The sequence below is a fragment of the Diabrotica virgifera genome, chromosome 7, assembly GCF_917563875.1.
Source record: "Diabrotica virgifera virgifera chromosome 7, PGI_DIABVI_V3a".
Lineage (NCBI taxonomy): Eukaryota > Metazoa > Arthropoda > Insecta > Coleoptera > Chrysomelidae > Diabrotica > Diabrotica virgifera.
In genome coordinates, this window is record NC_065449.1 from 89242604 (window position 1) to 89253319 (window position 10716).

Genomic DNA, 10716 nt, shown 5'->3' on the forward strand with positions numbered 1-10716 from the left:
GTTAATATTAACTCCATGAATTTTTCAAGGTCAGACTTTTCTTGTTTCTGTTCCTCTTCTTCCTTTGTCGTCTTCGAAACAGATCTACGTCCATCTGCCATTTTGTAAAATATATCAGACTCAAAATTTTAATATTGATTATTTAATATGTGACTATTTTGCCCTATATTTATCTTATCGTTCCACGTTGGTTGCGCCGATTATTATATATTTCGTGGGGCCAATTATTATAGAAGTTATTTTTTTTTTTTTTATTTATTTATTTTATTATTATTTATTTAAAATTTTTATTATTAATTATATTATTTTATTTAATTATTTAATTTATTTATATTTTTATTATATTTTTTTATTATAGAATTATTTTTATTTATTATAATATTAATTTAATTATAGAATTTTTTTAAATATATACTGATTTAATAATTGATTTTAATATTGATTTTGCCCGGCGCCATCTATTAATCACTTACCTTACTAGCTCAGTTATAAAGTGAATTCTGCATGAGATCTCCTATCTGTGGAGGTGTGAGAAAAGATTTCTGAAATATCAACTAAACAAACGACACAAAAATACAGCTATATGAAATGGTTGATAAATAACAAAAGACTGTCGAATATTGTACACGAATTTGGAAATATATTGAAAATAAAGGCTTTGTTATGCAACATCAAAAATACAAGGTAATTATACAATAATATAGATCAGATCAATATGATATCAACTTGAAATATTTGCTGATCTATCTAACGCTAAATTATTTATTTTAGGTTATCTAGTCGAAAGTCTGAAGGAAGAAATATGATGCAATGAATTTAACTATATAAAAAAAAATAAAAGTATTTGACAAAAATTTAAGTCGAAGATAACCCAAAATTATCTTGAATATTCAAAATTTGTTATATTAAAGCTAGAAAATGAAAAACATTGAACTTTAGATCATGATCAATTAAAAATATAAACTGTTCAGTACAACCTTTCACGATGTAATATGAAGATAAACCAAACTGCTATGAAGTCTCTTCGGATCCAAGACGAAACCAACTCCTTCTATTTCACTGGAACAATGTTCTAAATCTGGTAGATACCCGCATCACAATACTTTTTCACTTTTCTTATAAAGTTGAGGGTCATTTTTGAAAATTTTTTCTTCACCATGAAGATTATTTATACAGGTTAGTATAATAAAAGTTTTTAATTTAAAATTTTTACGATTTACCGCATTTTTCTCAAAAATTGCGGAGCTCCTTATAAACAGGTGTTGCTTGTTCAAAAGCCTGCAGAAGTCTCTCTAAAATGGATTCCTTTTGGCTTGGCGTCCCTTCACAGCCAATGGAAATTAATTATTAATAACAATCCTTGCTATGAAAATTTGAATTCACCAATCAAAAAATTCCAATAAATTTGACATTTCATCAAAATAATAATTTTGATGAAAATTTTGGAAATATGAACCCAAATTGTGATTCTATCCTAATCTTTGGGTATAATCTAATCTGGGATTTGAATAGATTAAACTTTCTAGTTCATTTTGATATAATTTCCTTCTTGCTAGGTGCCCTTATTAAAGTTCTATTAGGGTTCATTTCAACGTCCGACACTTCATTTTTAGTTTCTTTATCACTTACACTCACATATTAAAATTCAAATATTTACACAATTACTACATACAAAGGATTGAAATAACTTTCAATTTACACAAAATAAATCAGCAATTGAATATGCATAAGCCATTTCCTCAAAATATCATTCTTATACGTTAATTTGACCTATACTTTCGACACTTGTCAAAGCTATTATTCTATTGAACTATTTTCCACATTTTTCTTTAAAATTTATACTAAAACTATTAATATTGAACTAACTATTGTTCTCAAATTTTAGATTAATGTCTATTTCAACATAATTTCACAAATCTATACATGCAGCTAAATGATGCAAGACGTATCACCTTAACGAAGTTCCTTTCGAAGTGACTTTTGGAAACATGGAACCTTTTGATGATTCTTACGAACAAATAAGGCTATTGTATGATAAAAATAGAAGTAATTCTCAGGTAAAACTCAAAATTCAAATTATTATATATTCTATTTACTAATTTCTAATTTATATGTCATTGAAATATCATCTTTGATATAGGATTACCTATTTTGATTTCTTATGTAATTCTACCTTTATACACTTAAATAAAACCATCTTATAACTATTTAATTATTACTAAGTGCTCTCCTAACTTTAGTTCTTTTTATAATTCTCATTCTTCTCAACCTTCCAATCAACGATACCCCTCAAAAGTGGCAATAATAAAAAATTATCCATATACTTTGGGCTTTATTAAAATTACTAAATTATCTATTATTTTTAACTATTCTATGGTTTGAGTATCTTAAAAAATCATAATAACTATTTAAAATCATGACAGTAGATCAGAAGTTATAGTAGCATGAAAAGTTGCAATATTTGAGTTGCTCCAAGTGATACTGGTATCATCAGCAAAAAGAAAGATTTTTCCATCGATTTTTAAATTAGTGATGTCATTAATAAAGATAAATAAGGAAAAGTAGAGTATAACATTCCGTTAATTTCTAATTATCTTTATAGTTATTTTATTTAAAATTTAATAACGGTTTGTCATTAAGTTATACTCAAAATCAATAAGATCTAATTAAAATAAATCTTTGACTGACGTCATACTTAACTAGTAGTTGGCACGAGTTCTTGAGTTGGTATTAGACACCATTCGCTGTCATGTAAGTTTGTTCTGTGAGGCTCCTCGTCTAACGACGGGAAATAATTGACACTTCGCTTGGTTAGCTAGAACGGAACGGCAGATGGTTGATCGGAAATTACGGGAATTTTAATACGGAGTTTCAAGCTCCTATAAGTATTTAGTGGAAAAATTAATAGCGTTGTTGTTTGGAAGAGCTAGGAGACAAAGTTTGGAAGATCCCGTAGAAATTGAAGTCACACCATCTGGTAATTTTTTTTACTTTTAAAAGGTTTGAGAAAAAAAGAACGAATACGGCCGCCATCGTGTCATATTAAATTCCTATCGAATTTATTTCTGTACATTTATGAACCAAAGTTGTTATTTGAATTTAGTATCTTTAATTCTATCCATGGTTCGAAAATATACACTCAGATGAAGGATTATCTTGTCACATATCCTGTATCTATTTAATTTGTGGGGTTATGCTAACCTCATAAAATTCAATTCAAATTTTACAGATTACATTCATTATTATCTAAAGTCTACTAAATTGCGTGCATTTTAGCCACCTTAAATTTCGTTCCCATCATTTTTCCTAAATTTTACAACATATTACATTATCCCATATCATTTTTATTAATAAAAAATACCCTTTATAGAAATATTGCTTTCAGATACAAATCATATTCTGTATTAAATATTGAATTTAAAGTTAAATTCCAAATTATTGTGTCCGTAGTGTGAATCAAGGTCAAATCCATCACTGTTTTTACTAATGATCTTTTTTGTTGTGCATTCTACAAAAAGATATCTCATTTCTTTTTCTTTTTTTTTTTTCTCTTTTTGCCTTTCCGGAGATTTTACATTGAAAGTAAAACGGGAAATGTTTGTTTTAGCCGTTTGGGTGAAATTATAAAGTAACCAGTCCATCAGCTCCCCTAACAACCGGGAGCAACCGTTCTAGGCCAAGCCAGGTCACTTGGAGACCAGCCTGGAGAATCTCCTCCCACGTAGCGTTGAATTCTGCACTTCGCCCCGAAGGGCACCTTGAATAATTGGTACAAGCTAGCACCATCCCTGTGCTAATTCTACTACCAGGGATTTTGGTATCCATAACAAGGACACTTTTGGGAACCATAATATAGGGTTTGTTTTGGGGACACTTGGTACTTATTTGCAAGTGATTATTACTCTACCATCACAACACGTTAATATTTTTGTGTAATAATCAGGACATTTAGTTCAAACTAAGTTTTATAGTCTAATCACACATATTTTTGTTTCAAGATTAAGGTTGCATGTTTTTTTCATATTATTATATCTATAATTTTTGATAGTGTTTCCCAAACCAGTAAACTCTCTGGTCAAGGAGGTTTGAGCTCAGATCATCTTTTCCCTCATATGAGATTCTCTTTACCTTTGTATTATATTACCTGAAATTTACTTGTACCATTTATTTATTTAATTAACTTTATATTTCTTTTGTTACTAACCTTGCTAGTCTCCACTTATCAATTTAAATTTATATATTTTACTCTTTATTGCTAATTTATTAACTTATATAACTTTAACGTACTTTAGCCAATCATTCTAATTAATTAAACTTATTTGCTTAACTTTTTACTTAAATTCATTTATTTAACTTTTAATTATATCCCTGGACGCTATTCCCTTTGAATAGCTATCCATTTTACTTGTGATAAATTTTTAGTGACTACGCGTCGAAGCAACTGATTTTTATATATCAAGTAGACCGTAGATTCACATTAAGGAGGCTGGTGCCTATTTAACTCTTTGAGAGTTTATATTATTGTTCATTTGTTTGTAGTTTAGCGTTGATGTACGTATTTTAATCGTACAATTATTTGGTGAAGGTTGTTATTTAACCTAGTATATGTAAGTTGGGGGTACGCTTCCTAGAAAAGCTACTCCAATACTAATTTAATAGGTAATTATATTTATACTTAGATAGGTAATTATTTCCCATTGTCATTTTATAGTTACATAATTTGTATTTTTCTAACTCAGAGGTTGTCAAAAATCTAAGTAGTTATATTTAATAAATATTTATTTGTTTTTGTATACCAATTATTTTTTTTCCCATTTTTGAATTTAATAATTTATTATATTTAATATTTAACAGCAGTGTAAGATACCTGGAAGTTTGGTCTATCCAAACTTCTGGCGCCCATAATTCAGTCTATTGTATTTATCTCTTATATTCTTCTATTTTTATTATATTATTATATTTATTTAATATATTTTCTGAGCATATATTCTTCTCTTAATATTTCCCTTCTTAGTTATCATCACTCTCTACTTTGATCTACTGTTCTTCGACAGGCATGCAAACGAGCCGTATCCATCCTTGAGTGTCAAGTTGTTCTCTTGTATCTCTTGCTAGCCAATTCTATTTAGTTTGCCTCTGTCTCTCCATACTTCTTCTATACTGTTATCCCCTTCTCTTCAATTCTACATCTTTCCACTTTCCTTCACTCATTTCTTCTTATCATTTTAGTTCAACAAATACTACCGCAAAGTAGTATTTTTGTTACATTGGCGCCCAACGTGGGGCGCCAATGCGTGGGGCGCCAAATAATAGAGGTAATTTATCTTGTTGGTCTGATCTGGTTCGCAAGTTGAAGTCAGATTTTCTTCCTTACTCATACCAGGATGATCTCTTGGATGAAATCAAAAACCGTAAGCAGAAGCCAGGGGAGTCTGTCACTATGTTCATTAACACTATTTTAGGCATGTGTAGCCGTTTAGACACTCCTTTATCTGATTTGTCCAAAATAAAAATCATCTTAAAATGTTTATTGCCTTTTTACCATCAACAGTTAGCTCTTATGGACATCCAGAGTATTGATGACCTCACTGTAAAGTGCAGACGTTTGGAGGAAACGTTATCCTGGTCTTCTCAGCCTCCGTTCACATCTCGACCCTCTTCTAATTTTTCTTCTCAGCCAACTTCCTTTAGACAACGTTCTTGGCAAAATAAGGGCCCTGAACGTAATGTTTCTGTTTTTAGTTCCGTTGTTTGCTGGAATTGTCACCAGTCTAATCATAAGTTCAATGATTGTGATATCCCTCAAACTCGTATTTTCTGCCACGGTTGTGGTAGGGAAAATACCCTCAAAAGAAATTGTTTCAAGTGTTCGGGAAACGAAATGTCGGAGGTCCGTCCCCTGAGCGTTTCTCCGCCCACCTCCCAATCAGGGAATCAAACCCCATCAGAAAACGAGATTGCTGGCCCAAGCACACCCAGCAACTCAAACCCATCTTCCAATCGGAAAGGGAAGAAAGCATCGTTCAGGAAACAAGCACACACCACAAATCAAAATCAGTCCAGAAATTAACTTTTAGTCATGATACGTTGAACGCGCATGATTCACAGGGTTGCAAAGCCACAAATTCTTCTTTAATTAGTAGTGTTAATTATAATAATGAGTTTGATAGTGAAGTAGTTCCATATAATGGCTGTAGCCAACCAAATACTTTAGATTTAGATATTAATTCTTTATTGGTTAGGAAACAAAATGATAATAGGCCATATTTACCTATTCAAATTTTAGGACAATCGTGTTTAGCTTTATTAGATAGTGGCTCTAACATTTCGTTGATAGGAGCACATTCGTTAAATTTATTGAAAAATGCTAATATCCCCATTATGCCCATTTCATCCTTGCAAGTATCTACAGCAGATGGTACAGTTCAGTCTATTACAGGCAAACTCCAAATTGAAATTACAGTGGCAAATTTATGTAGGCAAATTACATTTTATGTTATTCCTTCTGTACAGAATTCTATAATTTTAGGTATGGACTTCTTCAATGCTTTTAATAGCACCTTAAGTTGTTCTGATTTTTCTTTTTCCATATCTGAATTTAATCTGTCTACCCTTAGTGCTATTCATGATTTTTCCAGTTTATCTAGTTCTGAACAAAGGCAATTGGAGAATATGATCTCTCAGTTTACTACTATTCCTTCAAATGACAAACTAGGTCGTACTTCATTAATATCTCACACTATTGAGGTGGGAAATCCTACTCCTTTCAGATTATATCAGTATCCCATACCTCAAGCCTGGCAGGCAGATTTAGAAAAAGAAGTAGATTCGATGCTTGCTTTAAATATCATAGAACATTCAACGTCGTCCTACTGTTCCCCGCTCTGGTTAACGAAGAAGAAGGATGGATCCTTCAGGATCTGCTTTGATGGTCGAAAACTAAACAGTATCACCACTAACAGGGATGCTTATCCAATTCCCCGAATCGACGTGATTTTGAGCAAACTTCAGAATGCCAAATACATCTCTTCGATTGATTTGTCTAAGGCCTTTTTACAGATCCCATTGAGTGAAGAGAGCAAGAAATATACTGCTTTCGCTGTCAGTGGTAAAGGATTATTCCAGTTTGTCACCATGCCTTTCGGTCTTGTTTCTGCTCCTCAGACAATGTGTCGTCTGATGGATTTAGTCATTGGTCCACAGTTAGAGCCCTATGTTTTCTATTATTTGGACGATATTTTAGTAGTCACTCCTGATTTTTCCCTTCATATGGAAATTTTAGATAAATTGTTTTTACGTCTTAAGGAAGCTAATCTAACGATTAATTTGGATAAGTGTCAATTTTGTCGTCCTAGTCTTAAGTTTTTGGGTTATGTTGTTGATAATCAGGGTCTAAGGACTGATCCTGAGAAAATAGTTGCTATTAAGAATTTTCCTATACCTAAGACCACCACCCAAGTCCGTAGGATATTGGGAATGTGTGGATATTATCGCCGGTTTGTACCTTCATACTCTACCTTGTTGTCACCTCTTATTGATCTTTTGAAGAACAGGAAAAAGCGGCAGACCATTACTTGGACTCCTGAGGCCGATGAAGCTTTTAGGCGCGTTAGAGATGCTTTAACTAGCGCACCAGTCATGATGTCACCTAATTTTAATGAGCATTTTTATTTGATGACTGATTGCTCTAATACTGCTTCTGGTGGCGTATTGTTCCAGTTGAAAGATGGCTCGGAACATCTCATAGCTTACACGAGTAAGAAATTGAATAAGGCACAGAAAAACTATTCCACCACGGAGAAAGAACTCTTAGCTATCATACATGGGTTAGAAGCATTCCGTTATTATTTAGAGGGTCGTAATTTCACTATAATTACGGACCATGGTTCCTTGGTATGGCTTCATAGTATGAAAAACCCATCTCAGAGACTTTTCCGATGGATATGCGAACTGGCTGCCTATTCATATAAAATTGTTCATCGAAAGGCCAACGGTGTAGTGGTTGCTGATGCTCTTTCCCGTGTCCATGACCTTAATGTATTCGATTTGTCCACCTTAACTCCTGACGAGTGGTATCAGAATATGATTGATAGGGTTACTCAAGACCCACAAAATTATCCTGATTTTAAGGTAGAGAACAATATACTGTACAAACATATCTTAAGTCCTATAGAGGCCTTATCCAATATGTGAGATTGGAAAATAGTTGTACCTACGCCAAATAGGGAGAACATATTACGTATGTTTCATGATGAAGTTACTGCTGGACATTTTGGTTTTTATAAAACTTTTCATCGTATTGCCGAATTATATTATTGGCCTGGCATGCGCAAGTCTATCAAAAAGTATATTTCTAAGTGTTTAGTTTGTGCGACTTGTAAACCCAGTAATTTACCACAAGCTGGACTCATGGGTTCCTTTAGGAACATTAATTTTCCTTGGCAGATGATCTCGTTGGATCTCATTGGACCCTATCCTCGTAGTTATAAGGGTAATACTTACTGCTTGGTAGTTGTGGATTATTTCACCAAATTTCCTGTAGTTTGTCCTCTTCGTCAGGCCACAACTCCAGCCATTCTGAAATATTTAGAGGAACAAGTCTTTTTGCTGTTTGGTGTTCCCCAAATTGTGTCATGTGACAATGGTCCTCAGTTTGTGTCAAAGGCTTTTAAAGACCTTCTAACTAAATATAAGGTTCAGAAGACCTTTTATAATGCTGCCTACCATCCTCAAGCCAATCATACTGAGAGAGTGAATCGCAGTATTGTCACAGCCCTAAGGTCCTATACATTCCCAGATCACAGAGCTTGGGATCAATATATCCATTCCATAGCTCAAGCAATAAGGACCTCTGTCCATGAGGTTACCCAATGTTCTCCTGCATATCTCAATTTTGGTAGAAATGTTGCTTTATCTGGTGACTATTTTGGTGCAATTTCAGACACTTCCACAAATCTCCCTCAGATATCCGATAACCTTCATCGCCTAGATGATCTCCAGACTCTACCTCAAATTTTTTCTGACATTCGGAAGAAGTTAAAAACTTCCTATTTAAGGAACCAGCAGCAGTATAATTTGAGAAAAAGAGATCTGCGATTCTTCATTGGAGATAGAGTGTTGAAGCGAAACTTTGTGAAGTCCAATAAGGGTGATGCTATTACAGCAAAATTTTGCCAGAAATATATTCCCTGTACGGTCGTAAAGGTAATATCTCCGTTAGTATATGAATTGAAGGACAATTCGACTAACAAACGAATTGGACAATTTCACATAAAGGATTTACTGCCTGATAACACCATGGATGAGGTTGATTCATCATCTTCGGAAGAAGATTTACTTTATAGGGTTGTTTGAGCTAACTTCTTCCTCTATTTTTCTTTAGCTCGATCCTTATTAAGATTCAGTATTTTAGTTTAATATTTTATTCACCAGATAGAGCAGGTACATATCTCCATTTTTATCTTTTGGCATGGTTGTTAGATGACTTCCAATTTATGAATCATTAGGTTAATTATTTTTTTAGTACGCTTATATACGAGCTTATCATTTTCTTTTTTACTATTAATGATGCACTTCAATTATTATGAATCAACATTATTAATTACTAATGCTGTTAGTATAGTCCTGTCGCCAGGGGGGGTACAACGGCCTCGTTAATTCAGATGGACTTACTCAAGTTTTTTTTATGTATTTTGACCCGTAGAACACGAATTTTTTGGGTAACAGTTGATCCGGATGTCGATAAGATTGTTATAGACCAAGAACTTGAGGAATCAAATAACAGCGATTTTTGGCAAAACAAAACAATATTTTGTATTTTTTGGGCCATTTTAAGTAAAAAATATTTCTACAAGTTTTTTCGTAGGATGCACAGTTTTCGAGATAAACGCGGTTGAACTTTAAAAAAATCGAAAAATTGCAATTTTTGAACCCGAATAACTTTTGATTAAAAAATAAAATAGCAAGTCTGCTTACCGCATTTGAAAGTTTAAGTCAAATTATATCGGTTTTGATTATTTGCATTGGTAAAAATTTATTTTTTTATTGTTTAACAAAGCTATAAACACGTAGGGTTTCCCGTGCTTTTACATGCGTTTTAACGCATGTAACGTAGAAATAGTCTTGATTGCACTAGTACCTATTCTACCTACTCGTTCGATTTTAAATGAGAAATCATAGAAACATCACTCACGCACTAGTTGTTTGTAGCTTTGTTTAGCAATAACACAATAAATTTTTAGCAATGCAAATAATCAAAACCGACATAATTTGACTTGAACTTTCAAAGGCGCTAAGCAGAATTGCTATTTTATTTTTTAATCAAAAGTTATTCGGGTTTAAAAATTGCAGTTTTTCGATTTTTTGAAAGTTCAACCGCGTTTATCTCGAAAACTGTGCATCCTACTAAAAAACTTGTAGAAATATTTTTTGCTTAAAATGACCCAAAAAATACAAAATATTGTTTTGTTTTGCCAAAAATCGCTGTTATTTGATTCCTCAAGTTCTTGGTCTATAACAATCTTATCGACATCCGGATCAACTGTTACCCAAAAAATTCGTGTTCTACGAGTCAAAATACATAAAAAAAATTTGGGTAAGTCCATCTGAATTAACGAGGCCGTTGTACCCCCCCTGGCGACAGGACTAGTAGGAATATCCAGTTAATAAAAACCTACTTGTAATTTTTAGAGTGTGCACTTACCCCCTTAGCAAAGA

General features: G+C 32.8%; 2 long non-coding RNA genes across 2 annotated transcripts; both read left to right on the forward strand.

Annotated features, from left to right (window-relative positions):
• Positions 1-418: 418 nt before the first annotated feature.
• LOC126888092 (uncharacterized) lies at positions 419-2205 on the forward strand. Its single transcript, XR_007699382.1, has 3 exons — positions 419-684; positions 772-1176; positions 1886-2205. It is a non-coding gene; the product is annotated as an uncharacterized LOC126888092 (long non-coding RNA).
• Positions 2206-2776: 571 nt separating this feature from the next.
• LOC126888094 (uncharacterized) lies at positions 2777-4793 on the forward strand. The gene is made up of 2 exons (XR_007699384.1): positions 2777-2977; positions 3608-4793. It is a non-coding gene; the product is annotated as an uncharacterized LOC126888094 (long non-coding RNA).
• Positions 4794-10716: the final 5923 nt, after the last annotated feature.